This window comes from Salmo salar, chromosome 12, assembly GCF_965601325.2.
Source record: "Salmo salar chromosome 12, fSalSal1, whole genome shotgun sequence".
NCBI classification, from domain to species: domain Eukaryota; kingdom Metazoa; phylum Chordata; class Actinopteri; order Salmoniformes; family Salmonidae; genus Salmo; species Salmo salar.
The window spans coordinates 38670429-38676453 of NC_138302.1; positions in this window are offsets into that span (position 1 = coordinate 38670429).

Genomic DNA, 6025 nt, shown 5'->3' on the forward strand with positions numbered 1-6025 from the left:
CTTCCAAAGTTGTGGCAAAATGGCTTAAGGACAACAAAGTCAAGGTATTGGAGTGGCCATCACAAAGCCCGGACCTCAATCCCATAGAAAATTTGTGGGCAGAACTGAAAAAGCATGTGCGATCAAGGAGGCCTACAAACCTGATTCAGTTACACCAGCTCTGTCAGGAGGAATGGGCCAAAATTCACCCAACTTATTGTGGGAAGCTTGTGGAAGGCTACCTGAAACGTTTGACCCAAGTTAAACAATTTAAAGGCAATGCTACCAAATACTAATTGAGTGTATGTAAACTTCTGACCCACTGGGAATGTGATGAAAGAAATAAAAGCTGAAATAAATCATTCTTTCTACTATTATACTATTATTATTTCACATTCTTAAAATAATGTGGTGATCCTAACTGACCTAAGACAGGGAATTCTTACTAGGTTTAAATGTCAGGAATTGTGAAAAACTGAGTTTAAATGTATTTGGCTAAGGTGTATGTAAACTTCCGACTTCAACTGTATGTAATATGCAGTGATAGTGACGTAGGAGTCAGTGGCACATGAAGTCCACAAATCACTTGTAATTGCAATGCATTCCTCATTTGCAAGCCCTTCTTTCTCCTCATTCCCCACTTTTGTGTACATGTCAGGTATGCATTTCTCAGTAAAATACTCTGAGGTAGGTATCTTATCTCCACAGTGGGGTCACAGTAGTTTGTAGGCCAAATGATTCGGATGCTACAAACAGAAGTTGGCACATCAACGGTACCAACTTCAGACGAGTCCCCTGACACTTGTGAGGGTCGTAGAGCAAAATGGAGAACAAATACACAGTGAGAGTCTCCCCTTTCCATGGAGTGGTCATAATAGTTTGTAGGTCAAACTGTTCGGACACTACAGACGTTTTCGTGAGAAGACCAATTTTTGGGATGTCTCATGGTCTGACAAACACCGCTATAGCTCTGCCACCTTTCACCGCAGATGCGGAAGTGCTAAATCAGCGGATGCATTGGATTGAGACGCATCCAACACAAAACAGATATCTCTAGCTTAAATTGACGGATATTGATGGGGATTTGTTTATTATCTTACTTAGGTTGACGCACCACTGTGTTTTGTGAGTGTTTTTTATAGGGCAAGGCAGCTCTAACCAACATCTCCAATCTTGTCTCATTGATTGGACTCCAGGTTAGCTGACCTCTGACTCCAATTAGCTTTTGGAGAAGTCATTAGCCTACATTCCAACCTACACTGTGAATGTTTAAATTATGTATTCAATATAGACAAGAAAAATACAGTAATGTGTGTTTTATTAGTTTAAGCACACTATGTTTGTCTTTTATTGTGACTGATCTGATCTTCATCTAAAATTTGATGACCAATTTATGCTAAAATGCAGGTAATTCCAAAGGGTTTACATACTTTTTCTTGCCACTGTATATCAGTGATTCATTAGTGCTTGTCCGTTTATCTTTTCATTTTAAGTCAGCAATGTCATGCTTATATTAGATTCTTGCTGGAGTGAGCCATTTTTGTCTTGCCAAACAGTCTTTTACTGCCAATAAAAAATAATAGCATGTGATGGGTACTTTGAGTACCTATTTATTCGTTTATCTCATTTAGTTAATAGATAATGAATGCAATACATTTTTTATAATTTATCTTCAGAAGGAATGTTAAGAATGTGTAATGGAATTCATTCAATTGTTACTGCACATGTTTTTGTGGTGGATTTGACATAATTGTCAGGTTTTTATTTGTCAGGTTTTTTGAGGACCTATTAAGTTAATTAGTGTTACTTGCTCAGCAGTCAGACTAAATATTGTGTAACTTGTTCCTGACTTATTAGTCCCACTTTAAACATTTTAAATCGCAATTTTTCGTACAAGGTTTAAGTTAGAAACACTATTCAAACTCTAAAAAGTGCAGACCAGTATGGAATAGTGTGCTTGCATACAACTTGTTCTTCTTTTTGTCCTTCTCCATTTATTTCGATGGGATTTCTTCATAATTCTAAAGCTCCCATTGCTAAAAATGCCCATGACTTCCAACCTTCTATTCATTGTAAACAATGTAACTTTTAACACATATTACCTACTTTTACCACTTTCCCAACAGCTTAGACAAACACTTAAAGGAGATGATATATGTGTCTACTTCTCGGGTATTCAAATCTGGCTCTGTGGAAATTGTGGGTCTACCCGTCATGCTACAAGGGCTCCAGATTGCCCAGCTAAGCGCCAGACTTGTAGATTCTGTCAAAAGTGTGTATATTCAGTATACATATGTTTGCATGTTGTGTGTGTGTGTTGGAGTGTCAGTGTGAGTGAGTAGGGTCTTGTGAGTGTGCATAGAGAAAAAAATACAAGGTTCAACTCAGTCTGTGTAGCCATTCTGTTAGCTATTTAGCAGTCTTATGGTTTGGAGATAGAAGCTGTTCAGGAGCCTGCTGGTGTCAGACTTGATGCAACGGCACCGCTTGCCGTGAGGAAGCAGAGATAACAGCCTATGGCTTGGGTGGCTAGAGTCTTTAATTTTTCCAGGCCTTTCTCTCACACCACCTGATATAGAGGTCCTGGATGGCAGGGAGCTTGGCCTCAGTGATGTACTAGGCAGATGGTGTTCAGTCCCAGGGTCCTAAGCTTGGAGGGGACAGTGGTATTGAACACTGAGCCGTAGGCAATGAACAGCATTCTAACATAGGTATTCCTCTTATCTAGGTGGGTGAGGGCAGTGTGGAGTGCAATCGAGATTGTGTAGTCTATGGATCTGTTGGGGTGGTATGCAAATGAGTGTGCCTAGGGTGTCTGGGATAATGGAGTTGATGTGTGCCATAACCAGCCTTTCAAAGCACTTCATGGTTACAGATGTGAGTGCTACAGGGCGGTAGTCATTGTGGCGTGAAGCCTTAGAGTTCTTGGGAACAGGAATGATGGTAGTCATCTTTAAGATGTGGGGATTACAGACTGGGACAAGGAGAAGTAAAAAATTACAGGGAATATGCCTGCAAGATGATCTGCACATGCTCTAAGAAAGCGACCTGGAATACCACCCAGCACCACGGCCTTGCGAGTGTTGACCTGATTAAAGACCTTACTCACATCGGCCTCAATGAGTGAGATCACTCAGTCCTCTGGGTCGGTGGGGGCACCACGCCTGTTGTTATTGTCGAAGCGTGTATAAAATGCATTGAGTTCGTCTGGAAGAGAGGCATCTTTGGGCAGATCACGACTGGGTCTTCTTTTGTAATCCGTAATGGACTGTAGCCCCTGCCACATGCGGCGGACGTCGGAGCCTGTGTGGTATGATTCCACGTTATTCCTATATTGTCCTTTAGCTCGTTTGATGACTGCAGAGGTTGTAGCAGGACTTCTTGTACTTGGTTGTGTTCCTGTCAGCCGTAGCCTCAGGGTTGTCTAGCCCTGTGTGTGGTAGCATTGTCCTTTAGCTTGGCGCTAACCTCTGTGTTAATTGAATGGGAGAAGCAGTGAACTTTCACAGTGGGGACAACGTCGCCGATGCATTTCCTTATGAAGCCGGTGACGGAGGTGGTTAGCTCGTCGATGTTCCAATCAGCGCTAGTAAAGCAGTCCTGTAACATAATCTCTGATTCTGATGACCATTTCTCAACGGAGCGAGTCACGGGTACTTCTTGTAAACAGTACGGAGCCATGATCTGATTTTCCGAATGGCGGACGAGGGAGGGCCTTGTATGCCTGCTTGTGGGAAGAGTAACAGTGGTCTAGGACTTTATCGATCGCCCCTAGTGGTGAAGGAGACGTGTTGATGGAAGTTGGGCATCACGTGTCTTAATGATGCGGAAGTAAAATTGCCAGAGACAAGAAAGGCAGTCTCCGGATGTAAGTTTTCCTGCTTGTTTATGGCCTCGTATAGTTCGTTAAGTGCCAGCGTGTTATATTTCTTGTCCTGAGGTGGAATGTATACAACAGTCACGATAACAGCTGAAAACTCCCTCGGGAATTAGAAGGCATTTCACCATCAGGTATTCCAAGACAAGTGAACAATGGGTCGAGACTACCACTGCACTCGAGTCAGCAAACCATTTGTTGTAGATAAGAAGGGAAACCCCTCCCCCTCTCGATTCCCTGACTCTACTCTCCTGTGAATGGAGAATAGCCATGGGGGGTATCTTGTCTGAAAGCCATGTTTCAGAAAAGCAGAGGATATTGCTGTTATGAGAGTCCGGTTGGTAGCAAATCCGCAATCGGAGGTTATCCATCTTATTATGAAGTGATTGGCCAATAGAATGGAGGGAAGAGTCAAACGGTTTTCCCTTTGCCTTAATCTTGCCAGGCCTCCCCGTGTCCTGCCTCTGTAACACCAGCGTTTCTGCTTGCATACCCTGAAAATTGGGTTGGAATTACAGAAAGAGCTCCGGGCAGATGAGTCGAAGTCGAAGTTGAAGCCACAATTGGGGTAAGTAACTGCTGATCTGATGTGCAAAAGTTATTGTCGGTTATAAGAAATGATAGTGGATACATTTCGTGAAATTAAAGTAAAATAAAGTCCAAAAGAATCACAAAATAGCAAAGTTGGGTCAGAGCTCGCCCCATGGAGTAATACATTCTTATATTTTGTGTTATGATAAATACTAACATATGTGCTAAACTCATGAGCCATTGATAATAAGCAATATGCTTTAATAAAGAATGGGCAACTCACATTGCACAGTGCGCACACATACTTCAGAAAGTATTCACACCCCTTGAATTTTTCCACATTGTTGCGTTACAAAGTGGGATTAAAATGGATTTAATTGTATAGTTGTCAAAGATCTACACAAAATACTCTCTAATGTCAAAGTGTAAGAACATTTAAAAAAAAATCTAAAACATTTATGAAAAAGAAAACACTAATAGAGCTTAAGTGTTCAACCCGAGTCAATACATGTTAGAAGTTTACAGCAGATTACATCTGTGAGTCTTTCTGGGTAAGTCTCCAAGAACTTTCCACACTTGTATTGTACAACATTTGCCCATTATTCCTTTCAAAATACTTCAAGCTCTTTCAAATTGATTGTTGATCATTGCTAGACAACCATTTTCAGGTCTTGCCATAGATTTAAGAAGCTTTAAGTGAAAACTGTAACTGGGCCACTCAGGAACATACACTTTCTTCTTGGTAAGCAACTCCAGTGTATATTTGGCCTTGTGTTTTAGGTTATTGTCCTGCTGAAAGGTGAATTCATCTCCCAGTGTCTGGTGGAAAGCAGACTGAACCATTTTTTCCTCTAGGATTTTGTCTGTGCTTAGCTCCATTCCATTTCTTTTTCATCCTAAAAACTCCCGTCCTTAACGATTACAAGCATAACCATAACATGACACAGTCACCACTATGCTTGAAAATATGTGGAGTGCTACTCAGTAATGTGTTGTATTGGATTATCCCAAAACATAATACTTTATATGCAAGACAAAAAGTTAATTGCTTTGCCACATTTTTTGCAGTATTACTTTAGTGCCTTGCTGCAAACAGGATGCATGTTTTGGAATATTTTCTCTGTACAGGCTTCCTTTTCACTCTGCCAATTCGGTTAGTGTTGTGGAGTAACTACAATGTTGTTGATCCATTCAGTTTACTATCACAGCCAATAAACTCTAACTGTTGGCGGTTTCCTTCCTCTCCGGAAACTGAGTTAGGAAGGACGTCTGTATCTTTGTAGTAAGTGGGTGTATTGATACATCATCCAAAGTGTAATTAATAACTTCACCATGCTCAAATGGATATTCACCGTCTGCTTTTTTATATAGTTTACCCATCTACCAATAGGTGTCCTTTGTGAGGCATTGGAAAACCTCCCTGGTCTTTGTGGTTGAAATTCACTGCTCGACTGAGGGACCTTACAGATAATTGCATGTATGGGGTAGTGACAAGGTAGTCATTTAAATAAATCATGTTAACACTATTATTGCATACGGAGTCCATGCAATTTGTGACATGTTAAATATATTTTTACTCCTGAACTTGAATAGGCTTGCAATAACAAAGGGATTGAATACTTGACTCAAGACATTTTA